Genomic DNA, 23,881 nt, shown 5'->3' with positions numbered 1-23,881 from the left:
GCCCAAAGTATGGGCAATAAGAAAGAAGAGCTTGACCTTCTATTGCAAACAGAGGGCTATGATATAGTAGGAATTACTGAGACTTGGTGGGATGATTCCCATGACTGGAATGTGCTAGTGGATGGGTATGAGTTGTTCAAGAAAAACCAGAAGAGTAGAAGAGGAGGTGGAGTGGTGTTGTATGTGAGGAGAGGGCTTGATTGTCAAGAGGTTATGGAGAATGGGGCGGACAGCCCGGTGGAAAGTATATGGGTAGAAATAAGGGGAGGAAGGACAAAGGGTATTATTGTTGGAGTCTGCTACAGACCACCTGACCAGCAACAAGAAATGGATGCTGCCCTCTTTGAACAGATTGGCAGAGTATCCAGACATCAGAACCTTGTAATTATGGGTGACTTCAACTTCCCCAATATGTGCTGGGAGACAGGCTCAGCAAAGCGTCATGAATCACGCAATTTCCTGACCTGCCTGGCCGACAACTTCCTTTTTCAAAAGGTGGAGGAAGCTACAAGGGGTTTGGCCATACTAGACTTGGTATTAACCAACAGGGAAGAATTGGTAGATGAGATGAAGGTGGTGGGGACCTTAGGGGGAAGTGACCATGTCCTTCTTGAATTCCAGTTGCTGTGGGGGGCCAAGGAAGTTCATAGCCAGACTCGTAGGTTGGATTTTCGTAGGGCCAACTTCAATGAACTCAGAGGCTTGATGAGAGTCATTCCGTGGGGGAGTGTGCTGGAAGGGAAAGGAGCGAGTGAAGGGTGGGCCATTCTCAAACACGAGCTTTTGCAAGCTCAAGCCCTCACTATCCCAGCAAGACGGAAACATGGTAAGGGCTCCAAGAAACCGATGTGGATGCACAGAGAGCTCCAGAATAAGCTAAGGGAGAAAAAGGAAATGTTCAGGAAATGGAGAGAAGGACAGACCTCTAAAGAGGAGTATATGAGGGTTACTAGGTACTGCAGATCAGCCATCAGAGAGGCCAAAGCTCAGTACGAGCTGGGTCTGGCCAGGAGGGCTCGCTACAATAAGAAAAACTTCTACCGATATGTGAGAAGCAAACGCAAGGTAAAAGAAGCAACTGGACCGCTGTTGGGAGCAGATGGAGAAACTCTGGTGCAGGACAGAGAAAAAGCAGACAGGCTTAATGACTTTTTTGCCTCTGTTTTCTCCCTGAAGAACTCAGGCACATCTAGAGATAGTAGAAAATGTGGCAGGACACGTGAGTGGCTAATTGACATTGACAGAGAGGTTGTGGAGAGGCATCTGCCTGCACTGGATGAATACAAATCCCCTGGGCTGGATGGGGTGCACCCAAGAGTGCTGAAGGAACTTTCCAGAGAACTTGCAGAACCCCTGCCCATCATCTTCAAGGCCTCCTGGAGGACTGGGGATGTGCCACAAGATTGGAGAAGAGCGAATGTTATCCCAATCTTTAAGAAAGGGAAGAAGGATGACCCGGGAAACTACAGGCTGGTCAGTCTGACTTCTGTTGCTGGGAAGATATTAGAACAGATTTTAAAGGGATCAATCGGTAAGCATCTGAAGGACCACTCAGTGATCCGGGGAAGTCAGCATGGTTTTGTTCCTAACAGATCTTGCCAGACCAACCTGGTTTCCTTCTTTGATCAAGTGACCGGCTTACTGGATCGGGGGAACTCTGTTGACGTGATTTATCTGGATTTCAGTAAAGCTTTTGATAAGGTCCCCCATGACATTCTGATGGGCAAACTGGAATTCAACAAGACCTGAATATTAGGCTGGATATTAGGAAAAACTTTTTCACGGTCAGAGTAGTTCAAAAGTGGAATCAGCTGCCTAGGGAGGTGGAGAGCTCCCACTCACTGGCAGTGCTGGATGAATACTTGTCAGAGATGCTTTAGGCTGATCCTGCACTGGGCAGGGGGTTGGACTAGATGGTCTGCATGACCCCTTCCAACTCTATGATTCTATGAACCACTTTGCATGGGCTCCCCAGGCCATTGGCTCATCACGGTTTCCCCCAAAGGTTTTAATGCCCAATCAACTCCTTCTTGGTACCCAAAGTAGTCATTCTTTCTCAGCATGAGTTCCTGCTCTGTCAAATCAGAATAATAACGATCAAATTACCACAGTGGTTGAAAGCAGACATCATCTCAAATGACAGTTTGTGCTCACCATACTTTAGGTCCCAAACTAAGGTTTGGGGTTGTTAAATGGCTGACTTAAGAGCTGGGTCTTTTCTGGCATTTCATTTCTCTGTTGAGAGCATAGGATATTCACTAGCCACACCACTGCTGTGCTGGCATCCATGGTCTAGGGCTGAGCTACCATTCTGCTAAATTCTGCCAGATTCTTATAGCAGCTGCCCAGATAAGAGCAGCAAGCATCCTCATTGAATGGACCCCTGTCTGCACTCCCAAAATGGTCAGCATCATTGATTTTCTTTCCCCCAAAGGACTGCAGCATCTTGCTCTGGAGCAAAGCCATAGTCTCAGGTTTCCTTGTCCTGCTGTGCCTCTCATATCCTCCAATGCAGACTTTTTAAGTTTAGCTTGCTGGGAAAGAGAGCAGAACCATATTTCTTTGCCAAATGTGGTGCTCACAATGGCACTTCAGAACTGTACAATCTTCGCCATCTAACCCCATCTACTGCAGGGGTCCCCAACCTTTTTGATTGTGAAGGCACCTTTGGAATCTTGAGAGGGGGTGATGAGCATCACCACAAAATGACTGCCACAACAGGCAGAGCCAAGTCCAAAATGGCTGCCACCGGATGTGGAGCGAAACACAATACTTTCCTTCTCACTTTGCCCAACAATTGCAGGGGCATAGAAAGAAATGATGGAATGCTCGAAGGGAGGAGGGAAAAGAGAAAGGGATAAAAAGAATGAAAGACTGAAAAGGGAATGGAACCACAAGCCTATGGTACTTTTTGCACTCGGTTTTTAGAGCGTGTTTTGTAACTGTTCCACATCCTATGTTTGCAAGGTTTTCACACTTTCAAAGCAGTCATGGGACGCAGTTCCGCTTTTTGTCCACTGTATCCCCAATTGTTCCCCCTGTGGACATACCGCGATGTTTTTTTAAGTCCGCTGCCAACTGGTAGCTGTCCTGCATTTTGCTAATGTGAACACTTTTGTCCCCTTTTTGCTTTTCTCCCCCCTCTCCTTTTCCCTGGCAGCTGATTGGTTTGTGCAGAATTAACCACTCCCACCCTCCTCAGCTCTCTGAACTCCTTGTCCACCATTTTTTTAAGTAAAGCGAGGTGAGGGTCATAAGGCTGCTTCTTCATTGGTTTCCTTCCTCCCGGTATGCATGCACTCTTCCCCCCCCCCCCCAAGCCAGGAACGATTCCTAAGCTTTCTGCTAATTCCCTGCTAGCTTTAAAAGCAAGGAAAGGGTTAAATAGCTGCTTTCTCCTTCCTTCCTTAGGGTATGCACACACACACTTTTTTTTTTAAGACAAGAATGGGTTGCAATGTTGTATCATTGTAATGTTACTGCACTTTCTTCCTCGCTTTAAAAACCAGGAAAGGATTAAATAGCTGCTTTTCCCTCCCTCCCAGGCATGTTTCAGACTCTGCCAAAGAGGAAAAAAAACCCAATCATTTTGCACAGCTCTTTGGAAACAAAGCCTTAGCTTGCCGGGAGGAGATGAAACGGCAGCATTTTAACCCTTTCCTGGCTTGATTTTTAAAAAAAATGAGTGTGGTATATATTTTCCCCCAGAACTCTCCCACCAATTGCCTCTCCAGTGGGCAGGGGAGAGCCCAGTCAGCAAAAACGGGGGATGGGTTCCAACATTGCAATGTTACTACGCATGCTCAATTTTTTTTAAAAAAAAGTGTGACGTGAATTGCAAGGCCCCGAAAGCCCGAAACTGCACCGAGGCTTCAAAGTGGGTTTGAAAAGAAACACAGACGTCAAATCGAAACTGCAGCGGACAGTGTGAAATGAACGGGTGCAATGCCGAAGCTACTGCGATCGGGGCAAATGCTCATAAATGGCGGTTTAAACTGTAAGTGTGAAAAGGGCCTATGTGATTATCAGTCTTCCTAATACTCCAGTGGCTGCAGCTGGTATTGCAGCCATGAAAAATCCTTTCAAGCCCTGCCTTACAATAACCCCACTATAGGTTTGCCAGCTCCAGGTTGGTAAATTCCTGGAAATTCTGGGTGTGGAAAGTGGAGAGGGCAGCACTTGAGGAGGGGCAGGGACCTCAGCAAGGTCCAATGCCAAAAAGTCCACCCACCAAAGCAGCCATTTTCTCCAGGGGAACTGGTCTCTGTGGCCTGGAGATCAGTTGTAATTCTGGGAGATCTCCAGGCCTCATCTAGAAGTTGGCAACACTACTCCACCCTCTTTCCACAAAGCTTGGTGAGCACCAGGGGAAGTAACAGTGGGTTCCCTGCCACCCATGGATGCCACTTTGGGGAGTCCTGATTTGTTGTCATATCTGTATTCCCAGGCTTAAAGAAATGGTCCTAGGACTGAATGTTAATGGATTTCTGTGTCCATAATGAATTATATGACTTCTTGTTCTGTGCATTAACAGCATACATGCCAATGTTTCATGGATCAAAACAGGTACTTGTGACTAGAGCTGAATTTGGAGAGCCAGTCTGGTGTAGTGGTTAAGAGTGCAGGACTTTAATCTAGAGAGCCGGGTTTGATTCCCCACTCCTCTGCTTGAAGCCAGCTGGGTGACCTTGGGTCAGTCACAGCTTCTAGGAGCTCTCTCAGCCCCACCCACCTCATAGGGTGCTTGTTGTGGAGATAATAATAACATACTTTGTAAACTGCTCTGAGTGGTCATTAAGTTGTCCTGAAGGGCGGTATATAAACTGAATGTTTATTATATAAATTTATTATACAAATTGAATGTTTATTATTATTATTATTATTATTATTATTAAACTTTTACAATAACAGAATACATAGCCTTGAGGTGCAGTGGGGGAAGTTTCAAGGAAGTTCAAGGTCATTAAAGATCATTAGAGCAGGTGATCCATGAACCTGACACCTTGGGCTCACCAGAGTCCACCTGGGAGAGGGATTTCACATTCTTAATAATAATGCATTTCAGCAAGCTCGGGTTTTAGCGTATTTTCTATACAGTGCTGCAACGATAGGAAAATAAAGTTCTTACTCAATTTCTCCCATTCGCACAACTATTAAAAACACAGTACATCTGGCCAGACTAGAAAGAAATAAACAACTTTATTTGTGAATAGAAACAGGATTGAACTTAACCTGTAACTGTCATTTATCGAGGCCTCACAGGTACAGGCCAGGAGTCAGGAAAAACCTGGTGCTCCAGTCACTCCAGTCACGCAGGTGTACTCTTCCCTTCCTTTCAGACTTTTAAGGACCTTTTTGTCTCACGATCAGGAAAGGGAGAATGTGCCTTCCCTCCGTTTTCCTTTGCCACTGCAGGTGCCCTCACAGGAACACAGCAAAGCTCCCAGCACGACTAGAGGGAAGGATGTGCGACTGCAGAGAGGATCACTCAGTCAGCAACGGGTACAAGACGTGAATCCTTGTTTGGATATGTCTGTGTGCCGTCTCACATTGGGAGACTCATACGGTGACTTGATGTGAAGCTCTCAGTTGAGTAAGCTATGCAGAAACTCTTTCCCACCATCTGCTTCCCTTCTAACATTAACATCTACGAGTAGTGCATGATGAATAACAAAGCAGACGACCAGGCAAAGATCCTCAAGTGAAACTCCCTTCGAAAATGCAGCGGATGATGCCTGAGTTATGGCAGGGTGAGCTTGCCCCTGAGAAAGTCTCAGCACAACTGACAATTTGTAACACTCTTGAATAGCCAGAAGTATCTGTCTAGAAATTGTTCAAGCTGATGCAGGGAGGTATCTTTGTTTATCTCCATAACAAAGAAAAAGGTGAGAATCCTTCCTCAATGCCTTTATTCTGTTCAAGGGAAACAATAAAGCTCTTCTGATATCTGGTGCATGTCCACTTCTGTCTTTGTGAGCAACAGGACTAGGAAAGAATACAGGCAATAAGAGTGTCTTGGTTTATATGACAATGTGAGGCTGTCTCTGGCAGAGAATTTAAACAATTTTACCTTCATGAATTTTGGTAAGAGGAAGATCATTCCTCAGAGCTGATAGTTCACTGACTGTCCTGGAAGAAGTTTTAGCCACCAAAACCACAACTTAAGCATTATAGCAAGAGGCTGAAAGGGTTTACACATTAATCTGGACTAACCTAACGATAAACTCTTTTTCACAAACTGGAAATACAACAGAGGAGAATAAATTCAACAAATGCTTAAATTCAAGAAAATAATTAATGGGATCACGGGAAGCCGATGTGGCAGCAAATTTACTTTAACTGACAAGAAAGCTAGCCCAGTCCCCCTCAATCCTAGCAAATAAGCAAAGATGTACCCCAAATCACATGAAGACCCAAACCCCTTCCCTGGTGCTCATACACTAATAATAATAATAACATTCGATTTATATACCACCCTTCAGGACAACTTAATGCCCACTCAGAGCGGTTTACAAAGTGTGTCATGATTATGACATGATTATGACAACAAACACCCTGTGAGGTGGGTGGGCTGAGAGGGCTGTGACTGACCCAAGGTCACCCAACTGGCTTCAGGTGCAGGAGTGGGGAATCAAACCCAGCTCTCCAGATTAGAGTCCCGCGCTCTTAACTACTACACCAAACTAACTCTCCTCTGTTTCTTTAACTGCTGGATTTCAATGTGAAAGGCTTTCTAGCCTCTTCCATGACTTTTCCAACAGCTACAGAGAATGCAGCCCTGACAGTCAAGTGCTCCTGGCAGTTAGGTATAGTTGGTCCAATGTAATCGACTGGAGTGTATTCGACTGTCCTCTTGTAGTAAGGGTATGTAGTATCTCCTTGCCAGCAGAAGTCATGTGGGGAGTCACACCTGACATGGCCAAAATGGTGCTATTAGAATACACTGAATATTCTCTTGTTTTCCCTTGAGTAACACTCTGCTTAACAAAGAGATAAGGGAAATGCATCGACAGTTCTTTCTTTCCCTGTCATTTGGAAAGCATCCACCCCAGGCTCCCTAGCTGGGCCTAGAGGATTTCTCTCCACCTCAGAATGTATTTATATGGGGTCAGGAATGAATCTCTTGTCATCTTGTAAATAAGATAAAAGAGTTTTCCATGTGAGATTCTTTCATCCATTCCAAGACAGATTATCCCTGCTATAGCTTTAGAGTAATGCTCCTTAGTTTAATGTAAGTATTTACTAGCCTGAGACTTTTCTGTATGCTTCAGTTTTGTTTTTGACTTTTCAGCTAGTAGCTCTGACTGATTCCTGTGATCAAGGTGTCAGCTTGGTGGCTACAGTGTCTGGGTCACTCTACACGTTACTTCTTTTACGAGCGCTCCATGGAGCCAGCCCATGCTCCACGCAGACCCACGTTGGCTCTGGGGATCTGCCTCTATTAAAAAAGGAGAGTGCAAATGGGCTCAGAAAGCTGCTGCCAAAGAGGGACAGCTCCTGCCTTTCTCCCAAGCCTTTCCCCCCACCCCCATGCAAAAACAGTGTGGAGACGGTGCGCTCTGTTTTTGCACAAGGGAAAAAGTTCGGGAGAAAGGCAGGAGCTCTCTCCCCCCCAGTGGCAGCTTCCCGGGCCCATTTGCACTCTTTTTGAAAAACAGAAGTCAGTCCTCGGAACTGCCATGTGTCTGTGCAGAGCACGGGTTGGCTCTGTGGAGAACTCGTAAAAGCAGTAACGTGTAGAGTGATCCTCAGAGTTGGGCCTGGGAGAACTAGGTCCAAATCCCCTCTCTGCCATGGGAGTTTGCTGGCTGACCTTGGGCCGGTCATACGCCCTCTACCTTATCTGCCTCACTGGGTTGTGTTGAGAATAAACTAGAGGAGGGGAGAACAATGATGTAAATCATTTCTGGGAGGAAAGCAGGATGAAAATATCTACATAAAGAAATGAGAGACTTCAGGTTTGTCCCGTTATCACAGTTGCCTTCAGTTTCTTTAAAAGGATCTGATGACACTTTCTTTCAGGGATGGAAATACCACACCTCCTCCCAAGGAACTACTAATTGACACTGTCCGTTCTGTTTGATCTCTTCTGGCAGATTTCACAAGCCATAGGTGCCGGGTTCAAGTGATAGGGGTTGCATCTCTAAGGATCTTGTCTACTTCCTTAGACTTAATTAATTAATTTGAAAGGCATTCCTATGAACCTTAGCAGTAAAGCCCTCAAGTACATCCCATGTAAGTATCATTAACACAAAGTCTAAGTTGAATCAGACGTGAGCAATTTAGAACACATTTTATAGCATTGGTGACCTGTGGAGTAGAGTGTCGTTTCCCAGATGGTTGACTTCCACATCCTTGGGCATAGATGAATCATATATGGACTGCAGATACTGTTTATGGCCTCCTACATGCCCGTTGCAGTCCAACAAAATGTCTGCATTCCTCTTGCCAGCTTCAGTGCCCGCTATTGGTTTTTGTTTGTTCAGTTAAGGAAGAAGGAAGTAGGAAAAGCCTCCTTTTAAACTCCAAATTTAGATTTAAACAAATAGTAGGATTTATTTTTGCGTATAATTCCCCTGGTGCAGTTGAGTCATATTAACAAGGTACATGAAGTCACTCACCAAATCCAATTCCTAAACACTACCAGGTGGTTTTCTGAGCTGTGCTTTAGCTTGTCTGAATGCAAGAGGACAATATGTTATGAACAGCCATCCGCTAAAACTGGCATAATTTAAAATAGTCAAAATGAGGAGTGGATGACAAAACGTTGCCAGTTTTCATTCGAGGCAGGGTTCCTGTGTGTTGTGTAGAAAAGATGTCAGAAGGTGCAACCTTCTCCTACTGCTAGTTATGCTGCTCCATAATGGTGCTTGCATAGGACAAAGTAGAAGCACTGGCCGCTGTGCAGTCAGAAATCAGGCTTCTTATTAACAGGGCAGACAGCTGGGCTTTATCTTGCATTAATACTACCACTGTTTTTCTCAGGTTCATTTCTAACCAAGCAAGTGGATAAGTCAGGGCTCTTATCCCTCTCTATTACTGCCAAAGGCCCACTCTCACACAGAAGGCAAAATATTCTGGCTTGCAATAAAACCCTCCTTCCACCATCTGCCTATGCTTCTAACTAGAGTTGCCACTGAATTTCACCTACATCAACATTTTGAGAAGGATTTAGAAGATCCTGCTTACGTGAAATTTCTGAGGGTTTTTGAAGGAAGCCCAACAGAAATATCTTTTTACATGTGTGTGTGTGTGTGTGTGTTATGTGCCGTCAAGTCGCCTCCAACCTAGGCCGTTTTCACACTGCTTACCAGCCACAGAACATTGCGTCAAGCTCCCGGAACGACAGCGTCTTCTGGTGCAATTTCGCACAAGATGTTCTCGTGTGAAATTGCACCAGGAAGACGCTGTCATTCCGGGAGCTTGGCACGATGTTCTGTGGCCAGTAAGCAGTGTGAAAATGGCCCTCTTGTGATCCTATGAATGAGGGACCTCCAAAATGTCCTATCATATACAGACTTGCTCAGATTCTGCAAACTGGAGGACGTGGCTTCTTTTACATACAAATTCATGAATGACAAGTCTGGACGGAACCTTCATGTTCAGCGGTAGTATAACTCTGAAAAATCTATTGCTAGAGTTGGGGAGAAAAAAAGGGAAGAGTTGTTGCTTTCATACTGTAGTGGATCTCTGATATGCTTGCTACAGGTGTGCTTCTACAAACTTTTCATAACCTCTGAGAAGTTCACCAGCAGGTTAGGGGAGAAAATGCAGGATTTCTCTGATCTTTGACTGCCAATTAAAAGTGGCTGAAGAAAGTAGATATATTGCATTGTAATTACTAGTAAAGGCTAAATATAACCTTTTAATCTACTTTGAGCAGTTAATCAGCATTATCAGATGTAATCTCCGTGCGGCTGGGCATAATGTCACCATCATTTTCTGAAAAACAATCGTATTGTTTACAATATAGTTACATGTTAAGATTACAAAGATTTATCTGAAGATAGTGGTTGTCGCTGTCTATAAAAGATGTCACACAAATAGCTAATTGAGATTCTGATGAAGGAATTCTCTGGAAGAGGATTTGGGGTGAGATTTCTGCATGTTTTGTGTGTCTGAGGGTTTCCAAAGCATTTCGTGGTATTTTAAGATAGCTGCTCAAGCAAAAGATCTGATGAATTTTGTAAGAAGCAAAGAGTTTTGACAGGACTTGCAAAATTGCTCTGTGGGCTCCCACTCATCCCGTCTTGGGACCTACGACAGCAAACATGCGCTGGATGTCTTGAGAGTCCATGTTGGTGAAGAGACTCTGTTCATTGGGCAAAATTAATAAAACCAGGGACTGTTTCCCCCCCACCAAATTTCACTTAAAATGAAATCCCAAAACAGATCAGGACAGGTCGCTGCTTGAGAGAAACAACTGTAAGGTTTCTTGGAAAGAGTTTTTATAAGTCTAGCACAATTTTCCACCCACCTCCCTACTTCTAAATATGTGTTTTCTGAGAGGGAAAATGTTTAAATCTTATCTAATTCTAAAAAATTGCTCATGTGATCTTTTCTAAGCATGCCCCATGCCTCCGTAAAAGATCTGCACTATTGGTGGGAGAGAACTGTCTTGAAAATTACTCAACAGGAACCTGCAACTACGGAAACAGCCTTCTAAGGGTGGCTGTCATTGCATACGGGCATATCACTACATTTCTGAGTGCAGCTGCTGAGAAAAAAAGGACCAAGGGTAAGAAAAGAGATGTAAATCCAGCCGGGAGACTACACAGAGTCTGACATTCATCCATTCTGCAAGCTGGAGACCATCTTTATGGATACATCATCCACCTGTAGTCAGATGTGGTACTGACATTTTTGCCCCAGAGGACAATTATCCCATATTGCTTCCACTTTCTGCTAAGATCACAGATCCATCCTAATTTTAATAGGTATGAAAGCAATAAAGTTTGTCAAGGCCTGAAGCAAAAAAATTAGGAATGGATAAACAAATGTCAGCCAAACCCTGTAAACCCCCTTTCCAAGTTCCCATTTTTCTTATGGAAACAATTTTAATTCAAACCTACAATTGCCAAGGTTATCGCCAAAAAAAAATGTGTGAAAGCTCAATATAACCACTTATATTTCAAGACATACTCTCTCCACCATCACTATCTGTCTCATCAGCTGCAAAGACCTGGAGACAACTGGAAACAAAAGATTTCCCTGTGCGTGACAGCCATGCAGTCGGAGGTTGTGGTAGTGGGGTCGCCAGCCTCCAGGTGGTGGCTGGAGATCTCCTGGAATTAGAACTGATCTCCAGATGACAGAGGTCAGTTCCCCTGTAAAAAAGGCTCCTTGAAAGGGTGCACTCTATGGAATTGTACTCTAATGAAGTCCCTCCTAAACTCTGCCCTCCCCAGCTTCAACCCTCAAAATCTCCAGGAATTTCACAACCTTGAGCTGGCAACCCTAAGTCTGGAGCACGTATTAAGAGCCTGGACCATGGTGTCAAAGATTTTCAATGGTGAACCTAAGCTATAAACAACCCATTTTATGAAAGGTAGTTTTCCTCGTTTTCCCATGTTTGTTTTAAAAAATAATACACCATACAAAATCATTCTGGGCAGACCATAAATAACAACAACAACAACAACATTCGATTTATATACCGCCCTTCAGGACAACTTAATGCCCACTCAGAGTGGTTTACAAAGTATGTTATTATTATCCCCACAATGAACACCCTGTGTGGTGGGTGGGGCTGAGAGAGTTACTAGAAGCTGTGACTAACCCAAGGTCACCAGCTGGCCTCAAGCAGAGGAGGCGGAACATCAAACCTGGCTCTCCAGATTAGAGTCCTGCTGCTCTTAACCACTACACCAAACTGGTGGGGAAGTGGTGGTGGGGAGACAGAGAGATTGTTTCTCCAGTCATTTTTCTGTTTAAATCCTCCTCCGCCTCCAGTATATTTTCCTTACAATGAAAGAGCAGTTTAGGGAACATAGTTTTAGCTTTAAAAATTACCTTGAGGAAATTTTCAAACGCCCACCATCTGTACAGCCTGCCTAACACTTGCAAAGCCATCTTAAGCAGAGTCACACCCTTCTAAGACCATTCATTTCAACGGACCTAGAGAGGTATAACTCTGCTTACAACCGCACTGTAAATTTGGTTTAAACAACCACAAAAAAAATGGAGGAAAGGCCCACAGAATGCCATGAGCCTACCGGAGCAGGGAATTAAGAAGCTAAACTGCTTGTAAGCTACTTCATTAATTAATAACAGGACAAAAAGCAGAGCAGTCAGACAGCGTAAGACAACCAATGAACAATGCAATTGGGCTAGGATTATAGAATTAGTGAACAATGCAAATAACAAACAATCTAACACAAGATATACTAGAAACAATACAGAGAGTGGATCAGTAGGGTTGCCAGGTCCCCTCATCCTCCCAGCAGAAGAGGAGGGAACTCAGCACTAGAGATGGGCATGAACCACATTACGAACTTCAAAAACCCATGAAAATGGCGATCGCGCGATCATGATCCGGCGGTTCATGATTGTCCATGGCGAACGAACCAGAGTTTGGAAGAAGGCCTGGTTTGGTGCATTCGGCCACAGTTCGGCAAGCCAGACAGTCAGGCGCCAGCAATCAATTCCCCTGGCAATGGAGCCAGGAGAATGCCTGAACTCTTTCTGCCCTCCTTCTGTCCCCCTGGAAACCCGAATAGAAGCCCAGCTTACCTTGATCGGCAGGTCTTCCTTCCAACCATGGAACTGCAAAGCTGTTACAAGTTGGAAGAAGACACCCAGAGGAGGGAGGGGGAAGGGGGTGTTCTGTAGCCATGGGCACTCCAATCTCATCCCTGCAAACCCTGATAGGCAGCTCTGACGGCCAAACACAGACCTCCTGCGTTGCTCAATGGGACCTGTGCTTATAAATAGCCGTGGGCTCCCAGGCTGGGTTTCACTTTCAGCGAGCAGTGGAGTGGGACAGAGCTCTTGCTTGCCATTTGCTAGCCTTTGGGGAGAGAGACTTAGAGCCAAGCTACCAGTGATGCCTTACACAGGTTGGACACTTGTCAGCTTCCCTCAAGTTTTGATGGGAAATGTAGGCATCCTGGTTTTACAGCTTGGCTCTCCATTACAGCTGCAAGACCAGGATGCCTACATTTCCCATCAAAACTTGAGGGAAGCTGACAAGTGTCCAACCTGTGTCAGGCGTCACTTGTAGCTTGGCTCTGACAGTATAATTGAGCTTGGATTTTTGTGGGAGTTTCCTGGGGGCCTTGGATTGGAGAGGGTATAACTCCAAGATCCCTTTTGCAATCTTGTCCAAACGTGGGTGATGGCTGTAGGAGAGCTTGCAAAACACTCCCCGGGAATATAGGCTCTCTAAGTGCCATGAGGGCCATTCCGCACCCAATGAACCGTGAACCGCAAACCGATTCCGCAACAGAAAATGTTCATTGCGGTTCGCGATCTCGGGATCATCGTCGGCACCGAACCACGAACCGCCAGTTTGTTAAATTTTTTTGGTTCGTGCCCATGTCTACTCAGCACTCACTTTTGCACTGCCCTGAGAGTGCTCCTCACATGCGCGCACTCCCACACCTGCGCGATAATGCCACTTCTGTGAAGTGATGTCATCGTGCAGGCGTGGGAGCACACACGTGCTTTGCAGAGAGCCAATTTAGTTTAATTTAACAGACTGGCCAGTTGCAAAGCATGGAAGGATTCCAAGGGCAACACAATGACGTCACTCACAGCAGTGATGTCATCACACTGCCCTGGGAGCATGCCCTGGAGGTCTGCAATGCTGAAAATGTGCTCTCCAGCATGTTCATTTTTACTGCTAGTCCAGGAGTGGCCCCCATTGCCAGAGCCACCCCTGGACTTACCCAGGAGACTCACTTGGGAACCCATGGTGCCAGTGACTCACAGAGTCTCTCTGTATGAGACATCTGACACATGAAGAACACGTGTCGGGAGATGCAATGTTAGCTGGGAAAAGTAGTTTAAAAAGACAGAGCTGGCGACAGGGCAAAGGCTTTGCTATATACTGGAGCCGTGTGAAGGGGATGTGAAATGCCAGAAGGGAGAATTCAACCCATTATAACCTCTCTAGGACCAAGCCCTGCTCTGGAAGGGAGTTCCAGCCCATTTCCATTCCTCACTGCCCTCTGGTTGCAATCCCACAGTTTTAGACTGGAGAGATGAAATTGACAGAGCCTTCCTGAAGGCAAAGATGAAATGAACAAACCCTTTGAGATTATCTCAGCTGGCTCTGTCTTTTTAAACCACACTTCCCAGCTAACATGGCATCTCCCTGCACTTGACAAGCACACACTGAATAGACATCTTGTATAGAGCGACTCACAGGGAAGCCCACTAAAAACTGCTGCAACAAGGAGAAATGCTGCAACAGCAGCAACTTGGTACAGTCCTTTTAAGGTCTCAACTCAACCACAACCAACAGCTGCCAGGACAACAGCAGCAATGAGGAGGAATGCTGCAACAGTAGTGAGGCAGTACAGGCCCTTCAAGGCCCCACTTCAATCACTGCCAACAGCTGCTGGCAGTTTAGCCTGGCCAGGGCAATGGGATAGAGAAAGAGCCTACAAGTGCTGACCAAGACTCCCCTGAGGTCTCACAAGAGTCCAGGGGAATTGACTGAGCGTGTGCGGCCCCTGCAGCAGACTCATAAGGGGCAGTGGGAGGGTGGCTGCAGACCCAGGTGCCGCAAACCCTCTCCCCTTTCCTGTTCTGAAGCTTTGCAAGACCAATAATAATAATGACATTCAATTTATATACTACCTTTGAGGACAACTAAACACCCACTCAGAGCGGTTTACAAAGTATGTTATTATTATTATCATCTCTCTGCAAGACCAAGCAGGGCTGAAAAGGGAGTAATGGATAAGGGAGCTGCTAAGTGCAGAGGCATGGAAGTCCCTGAACCCCACATTGGTGTTTAAGACATAGCCTTAAATCTCATTCCCAGACTCTTGCTCTCGCTCTCTCTCCCCCCATGTGCTCAGGAAACACGTAAATCCTGGTCAAGGCATGCAGCAGAATGAGGTGTTAAAAGTGTGAACAGATGGAACACACTGGGCTGCTTCGCATCCTTGCCCAGTAGAAAAAGGACCACGTGGCAGGCCACCACACTTTGCGCATTCAACCTCATAAGCCTTTAAGTTAAGTTGTGTTGTGCTCTGGAAAGGAGGGGAGGGAGGTAAAGGGACCCAGGATTTACAAACGCCTTGCAGCTCTTTAACAGCCCAGGCAGTTGCTAGGAAACAATCCTTTTTTGTTACTATGGCAAGATGAGGTACAGAGCTGATTACCCCACCACCCACCATTAAGTTGAAGCTCTCCAGATATGAGACTTGATCTTTTCCCTTCATCACAGAGTGGAAACAGTTGGGTGTAACTACAAAGCTGGCATGACTGAGAGAAGGCTCCAGTTATGGCATTTCTATCAGATCATGTTAGGGTCCCCAGTAAACTGAGCAAGGGGACATTTCAGGGGCAAGCTTTATGCAGAATTACTTTCTTTCTGGAGAAAAGTCTGCAACTGGTATAACGTCTGATTATTGTTAAATATGTAAGTTGAGGAAGGGGGCCAACATCTGACTCCCAAACAGGTAGCCATTGTAGGAAAGCAGCGTCAAACCCCACCCCCACCCCAAAAGAAACATGACACCCTGGCCAGCTAGATGCAAAATCAAAGCTCTGTCTTGGGATATAGTCAGAGCTTTTTTTCAGGGGGAATGGAGTTCCGGAACCTTTTGAAAATGGTCACATGGCTGGTGGCCCCGCCCCCTGATCTCCAGACAGAGGGGAGTTTAGATTGCCCTCCGCGCCGCTCAGCAGCGTGGAGGGCCATCTCAACTCCCCTCTGTCTGGAGATCAGGGGGCGGGGCCACCAGCCATGTAACCATTTTCTCTGAGGGCAACCCGCTGAGTTCCGCCTCCTCTTTTTCCAGAAAAAAAGCCCTGGATATAGTTAAAATGCAAACTCTTTCCCTAAGCTACATGGTGAGCTGATGGGACCTGATACCAGTTACACCAGCTTGGAGCAGTCCCAGCCATTAATATATGAGAGAGAGAAACAGAAGGAGGGGATTTTGCTTAACCCAAGAAAATGCTTACAGTCACATCAGTCCTTTTGCTACAAGGAGCCGGTTTGGTGTAGTGATTAAAAGCGGCAGGACTCTAACCTGGAGAGCCTGGTTTGATTCCCCACTCCTCCACTTGAAGCCAGCTGGGTGACCTTGAGTCAGTCACAGCACTTTCAGAGCTCTCTCAGCCCCACCCACCTCACAGGGAGTTTGTTGTTGTTGGGCTAATAATAGCATACTTTGTAAACTGCTCTGAGTGGGCGTTAAGTTGTCCTGCAGGGCAGTATATAAATCGAACGTCATTATTATTATAAGTTCCTTGGTAGACAAAAACCAAACAGAGGAAAGGGAAGTTACTAATATCCTCTATGTGGTAACCACTTAAAACAGCTGGAAGTCTGGACCAAGAAGTGCACACGGCTCATCATCAACACCCATTATCTGAAGCTCAGAAATCCAGATTTCCTGGCCCTTATCTACTGTGCATTGTGTCAGCTCAATAGCATTCCCATATCCACTTTAACTTCAGAATAACTTCACGGTTAACAAAACAGGGGTTAGAAGCCAGCACAGCACTCAGACCCAAAAGTCTAGCTTAAGGGTCCCCAGGATGGCTCCCACGGGCACCGCAGTGCCCACTGACGCTATCCTAATGCCAGCCAACTGTTTTTAGAAAGTGGGTGGGCCAGATGGGGCTTCTGCCCAGCCGGGCTTTTGATGGGCTATTGGAGATGTTATTTGCTGTGCAGATTTTTAAGGAATTGCTTCAGCAGCTCCTGCCACCACAGCACAAGGATGTATACTGCGTGAGTGAAGATAAGCCATGTGTATGCAAGACGATATTTTAAAACAGTGTGTTCATTTAAAAAGACATCCTGATGAACAGAACTTCTGCCTGGAAGGCTGAAGAGGTCGTATTAGAGATGTCTGAGCTCACTCTCAGATATTTTGTGGTTTGTTCTGCCTCCTGCGGCAACCATTCTGGCGTAGTGCCCACCCCCGTGTTAGAAGGTTCCCACAGGCTCAAAAAGGTTGGGGAATCCTGCCCTATACCTCCCCCCCTAAAAAAAGAAAGAAAAAAGCTGTCCTTGCTGTACTCAGTACACGTACACTTTCTCCACTCTACTATCAAAGTCTTTAAAACTGGATATAGTGCAAATTTGCAGTACAAGTCCTCTTTAGACACGGCCAATAAGCCCGCTCTTATGATCTCACCAATATGCCTCTCCCTTAGAGCAAGTTGGCAAGTTTTTAGAATGTTTCCTTTCTTAAGGTGAAGGAAACACATCTTGCTAAACCCAAAGGCTGCATTTTAAAAACATTTGGGGGGGGAGGCAAACAGAACCTTTGAAGGATGGGCAGAGGGACAAGACTAAGGGTTGACCCGCTGTTTGACTTGGAAGTATACTAACTCAACCCCGTGTTGTAAAGACAGCAGGAAGCTGGGCTCATTCCACCCGTGAAAAGTGTGCTGTAGCTTCTCTTTAAATAGTACACCAGTCTTCATCAAATGACTTGCAAAAGACTGTCCAGAGGACTCATTTCATTTATTTGTTAAAAACATGAATAACCCATCAGGTCCCCAAGGTAGATTGCAACACAGTTCCAAAGCAATATAAATCTAGCATTTAGGGCAAACTGCTTATCAATTTAAAACTATTAAAAAGGCAACAGACTCCAACAAACTTAACAAAACCATCAAAAGAGTGGCTTCATAGTTCAGCAGCAAAAATAAAATAAAATGAATGTACAGAATAAATGTTCTCTGAAAGAAGATCACCTTTAGTTATCGGCAAAAAGGCAGTAAGGACAATGCCAGGCAACCTTCCTTTGTGAAGGCACTCCACAAACACGGGCGGCTACAAGGAAAGCTTGCTCACCACAGGCCAGTTACGGGAGACGGCAATCCCTGAGGCACTGGCTGTTTCCACACATCCTTAAAGGGACGGCCCACGCACCGAACTTCACTTCACTCTAGACGTTTCCATTTTCAAAACTGTTTGGCTTCCATTTTTTCTGCACGTTTTCTGGCACCTCGGGAAAGTGCATTCCCCAAAAAGGTGCTGAAAAATGGAAGCCAAACAACCAGCAACCATTTTGAAAACAGAAATGTCTGAAGTTGAAAAGCTGCCCACGTTTGGTGAGTTGTCTGTCCCTTTAAGGACGTGGGGAAATGGCCACTGTGGTCCCAAACTATTTGAAATAATAATCTCTTCAAACCTTATCTGGAAACTGAGAGACAGCCAGTGATCATGAGAGCAAGCAGGCATAATATGATCCTGGGAGCAAACTGGCCACCATATTTTGGAGAGGGGCTGTGGCTCCGTGGAAGAGCATCTGCTTGACATGTAGAAAGTCCCAGGTTCGATCTCCAGCATCTCCAGGTGAAATGATCAGGTAAGTGACGTGAAAGACCCAAGAGCTGCTGTCAGTCTGAATAGACAGTACTGACTTTCATGGACCAAGTGTCTCAATCGAAATAAGGGGGTTCTTATGTTCATGTGATCGGTTCATTGGCAGTCCCATGCACAGCATATGACAGTAGCCTAGCCTAGATATCTACAAGTCATGAGTAGCAGCAGCCAGACAACTCTGATTCAAGATGGGACACAACTGGTGAGCCAACTAAAGCTGGTTCAGGAGAAAGGCTGTGGCTCTGTGGTACCAGCCCATACTTAGCATGCAGAAAGTCCCAAATCCAATACATGGCATGTTCAATTAAAGAGTATCTGTTGGCCCTCCAAGGCAAATGCTTGGCTGCTGTATGAAACAAGAAGCTGAACTCCATAGATCACGGAGTTGATCCAGCAGGTGCTGCTTATAATCGTAGAAAGCTCCCTGACTCTTCAGATCATGATATTTTTCTATTGTTTCTGGAGGGTGCTAGCCCCCAGTTCATTGTTGCTGTGCAAAAATTTTCACAGTAGCCTGTAAAATCTGTAATGAAATTATGTGCATGGAACCTAAAGGTTAGAATTTTAGCTAATTTCTTTTTTTAAAGTTATATTTATGTACAGTTGAACTCTGACTGACATTTTCTGTGTTCTGTATTGTTCAGCTTTGTGCTGGTCTTTGATTGATTGGTTGGTTGGTTGGTTGGTTGGTTGGTTGGTTGGTTGGTTGGTTGGTTGGTTGGTTGATCGATCGATCGATCGATCGATCGGACAGTAGTTTTGGGAAAGAATTTTCTCTGAGCCAGAGTACGGCAGCAGATGGACAAGTAGCCTGGCTCAGTATTAAGCAGCTTCCTAAGTTCATATAGTTAAAGGTCTCCTGGCCACCCAATACTAGCAGCAGATCCAGAAGGCACCCCCAAGCTGCGGACCTGGGGAGGGGCTACGGCTCTGTGACAGAGCAACTGCTTTGTGTGCAGAAAGACCCAGGGGAAATTCTTGGTATTTCTAAAGGATCAGGTAAGTAGTTGATGTGGAAGATCTCTACTTGTGAGATCTTCCACTTGGAGAGCCACTGTCAGTCACAGTAGTCCATAGTGATCCTGATAGACTAGCAGTCTTAGAGTCTCTCTACACAAGATGCCTCGTGCATGTTCGTCAACTGTAGGGGGACGCAATGTTAGCCAGAAAGCGTAGCTTAAAAAGACAGATCTGATGAAGATCACTCCTCAGAGGGCTTGTTAATTTCATCTTTGCTGCCCCAAAGGCTCTGTCAATTTCACCTCTCCAGTCTAAAACTGTGTAGGTCACAACCAGAGGGCAGCAAGGAATGGAAATGGGCTGGAGCTGCCTTCCAGAACTGGGCATGGACCTGGAGAGATTATAATGGACTTAAGTTACCCTTCTGGTATTTCACAACCCCTTCACACACTCCTTTGCCCTGCCGGTTCTGTCTTTTCAAACTACCCTTACCGACTAATGTTGCATCTCCTGACACGTGTTCTTCACATGTCAGATGTCTCATGTAGAGAGACTCTAACTCAGTATAAGCAGCTTCATGTGTTCAAGGGGACAGTGACCCTGTCTGCCCACTGGCGGGTGAATTGGGCTTCCTAACAGAATTACCTTCAGCTTCCGCTTGTTTGTCCTTATCCAGTTCGCCACTTCTCCCAGTCATGAGTTTGACACACCATTCCCTTAAACTTTTTAACTACCCAGGCTTCTGCAATATGCAACAGATCTTCTCAATCAATACATTTCTGGTTGTTCCCATTTCAGTTTATTTCCTGTTCTGTTCCCATAACAGATTAAAATAGATACTTGACTAATTTTATCCAAGCTACTAGTGCATGTCAGGGACAGCAGATGATGAGATATATCATTTGTAGAACAGATGGGTAAACTGGCTAACCTGGATAGCCCAGGAGAGAAGCCGATCTCGTCAGATCTCAGATGCTAAGCAGCCTTGGTTTGTAATCAGATGGGAGACCTCCAACGAAGACCAGAGTTGCTGAGGCAGGCAATGGCAAACCACCTCTGTTAGTCTCTTGCCATGAAAACCCCGCCAGGGGTCACCACAAGTCAACTATGACTTGACAGCAGGATTTTATTTTGGGGGTAAATTTTAACTGCTCTCATTGACCGCCTGCAGCCCACCCAAATATTATTGAGCTGTCAATTCCTAGAACAGCCCTGTAAGGGCTGGTAGCTCTTAGAAAAGTATTATATTATCATCCCTATATATATATATGAGAGAGAGAGAGAGAGATCTGGAGGTTTGGCTGATGGCCCAGGCTAGCCCAAACTTCTTAGATCTCAAAAGTTAAGTAGAGTTGGCACGGAAGACCACCAAGAAAGTCCAGGGTCTCTACGCATAAGCAGAATTTGAGTCCTGTGGCAGCTTTGATATCAACAAGATTTCAGGGTATAAGCTTTTAAGAGTCAAAGCTCTCTTCTTCAGATACAAGATACTTTTTGTATCTGAATAAGGGAGTTTTGACTCTCAAAAGCTTACACCCTGAAAATCTTGTTGGTCTCTAAGGTGCCACTGGACTCAGATCCAGCTGTTCTACTACAGACCAATACAACTTACTACCTGAAACTATGTAGAGGCGGGCAATGGCAAACCACCTGTTCATTGCTGGCCTTGAAAATCTTAAGGGGTCATCAAAAGTTGGCTGCAATTTAACAGCATTATACACCCACAAGAATGACAACAGCAAAACTAACTTGATTGTAACAGGATAAAGATGAAAAAATCCATACCTTCAAATAGCAAAAGTGCCAAGCAGTGTAAGATTAGAAGCCAGCTAATTAACTGTGCCTCAGATTGTCAACAATTCATATACGCTCTATAAAAATCAACTCAAATAAAGAATGGGTCAAGAAACAAGAAACCTTTTTGCAAGCAAAGAGAAAGAAGAACCAAGGCAGCAATGTGTGATATCATCCTGAGTTCAGGTGTCAGCCCAGGTGGGCATGAAGCTACTTTGATGTTTCAAACATACGCAAGAAAGATGGTAAGATAGACAGAAAAAAATTCCAGAGGGTTAGCTATCTCATCTCAGCCTTCTACCACCAAAGAACAAAAGTGACTTTTGGCACCTGAAAGACTAACACGTTTATTGTAACAAGACTGTGAGAGTCAGAGCTCACAGTCGTCACACTCAGTGGGCAGAAGGCTGAGCACACAAAGAAAGAAACAAAAAAGGTCTGGGCAAGGGAGTCATTACAAAAAGCCTGGCGTTTCAAACACAGGTGTGCTGCATTATACTGCAGAGCACAATTTTTAAAAAAACAGTTAAGAGTCAACGACCCAACATCTGAAAACTGTACTTGTTTAGCTGCTCACTTAGAACAGTTTCAGATGGGTAGCAATGTTCGTTTGCACTAACGGAGCAAGATTCAAGCACAGTAGCACTTTAAAGACCAACAAGATTTCCAGGTCACTTCTTCAGGTATCTGAAGAAGTGACCTGGAAATCTTGTTGGTCTTTAAAGTGCTACTGTGCTTGAATCTTGCTCTGTAGGTATCTGAAGAAGTGAGCTGTGACTCATGAAAGCTCATACCCTATTATAAATTGTGTTAGTCTTATAGAGCTACTGGACTTTTGCTCCTTTCTACTGCTACAGACAGACTAACACAACTACCCATCAAGATTTCCAGGGTATGAGATTTGACTCTTATAAGCCCGTACCCTGGACATTTTGTTGGTTTTCAAACTGCTACTGGACCCTAATCTTGCTCACTTAGAATAGCATCAATGAAGGTGCATCCTTCTTAAGAACTGCTGAAAGCAGAGGGAACAACATTTGGATTGCCTCCCTCAGCTCGTCAAAGACTAACCACCACTGAGCTCCTTCCTCCTAGATGTCATCACCGGCCTTGTGACCAGAATCTCCCTGAACTCTGAACTTGCTTCTTCTCCCCTTCTCTCCACATTCCCTTTTGCATCATGTCTGTTTGGTTTTGGGTTGCTAACTGGCCCACAGAAAAGGGTCCTTTGCCTTTAGTAGAGGCTTAATGCGAGGAAATAGGCAGCTGGAAGTAAATGATGTCCCATAAACCTCTATTAATTTATTCATTTATTCATTTGTTATTTATAGTCTGCCTGCCTCATTGGGACTCACTGAGTAGGTTAACAGGATGGGATGTCTGCTAAACAATGTAATAGGATTTGGATTGTAGAAATCTTGAACCAAGCAGAAATCAGAGAGAACTGAAGCAAAAAATAGGTACTACTATGTTAATTTGTGGTACCTGAAACAAGGGCCCGGCAGGATTTACTACTTTCCGCTGGGGCTGTAAGACAGAGATGTTTCACCAGGCATATGGTTGAGTTCATGGTACAGGTGGGTTTCAATGCTGGTCTCCTATTGGGGAGGGATTGGAAAAACCCCTCACCCTGATTTCCCACTGAACTATTAATATATTCTGCCCATTCCCACCTCATAGAATGTTTTTGGATGGGTGATAAGCAACTTGGGTTGCTGCTCAAATGTACCATTACTGTATTTTATGATTTTAATGCTGTTTTTAATGTAATTTATTTTTTCATGTTGTAATCTGCTCTGAGCCTGTTTATGAGGAGAACAGACAAAAAATCTAATAAACAAACAAACAAACAAACAAACAAATGTTACATATATTGTCGAAGGCTTTCACGGCCAGAGAACGATGGTTGTTGTGGATTTTCTGAGCTGTATCGCCGTGGTCCACAGCCCGGAAAATCCACAACCAAATATTACATAGTAGGATCCTACTTGCAGCAACAAAGAGTACGAAATATACACAGCAGCAAAGACCAGAGTTCCATACCCTCTACCCAAGTATCTTTCTGAACCATTTTGTCACAGCACAACCCTATTACCTATGCAGAAAATCCACCTTGAATAATTCAGTTTTGTTTAACACATGGAAAGCCAGGAGGGTGGGAGCATCCCTGACTTTCTCAGGCAGGCCGTTCGATAAGGAGAGGGCATAATGGAGAGTGCGTGGGCAGCGGCTGAGCTGTCTGTCTCATTCTTTTTACAGCTATTGGTAGAACTTTAAACATTTCCAAAGTAATCATAATGCCCAGCATGCTTCTCCTCCATTTTAAATAAGGTGTACCAGGGGTCACGGACACTATCGTCAGTCTGTGGGCTGAAATCCCCACAGATTCTGCAGAGGAAGCAGAATCCAAAACTATAACCTATGCCAGACAGCTGGTTCTAGATCACTTCCAAAGGATCCGCAAATAATTCACAACTAAATAGTGAAGCAAACTGATCCATTTCCTCCCTTCCCCCCCCCACTGCTCTTCTAAAACGTGCAACAATAGACCCCTCAACGTTTAATATTTTCTGCTAAGCTAGGTTTCTGCTAAAGCAAAGC

The sequence above is a fragment of the Eublepharis macularius genome, chromosome 16, assembly GCF_028583425.1.
Source record: "Eublepharis macularius isolate TG4126 chromosome 16, MPM_Emac_v1.0, whole genome shotgun sequence".
Classification (NCBI taxonomy): domain Eukaryota; kingdom Metazoa; phylum Chordata; class Lepidosauria; order Squamata; family Eublepharidae; genus Eublepharis; species Eublepharis macularius.
This window is presented reverse-complemented; position numbering follows the sequence as displayed.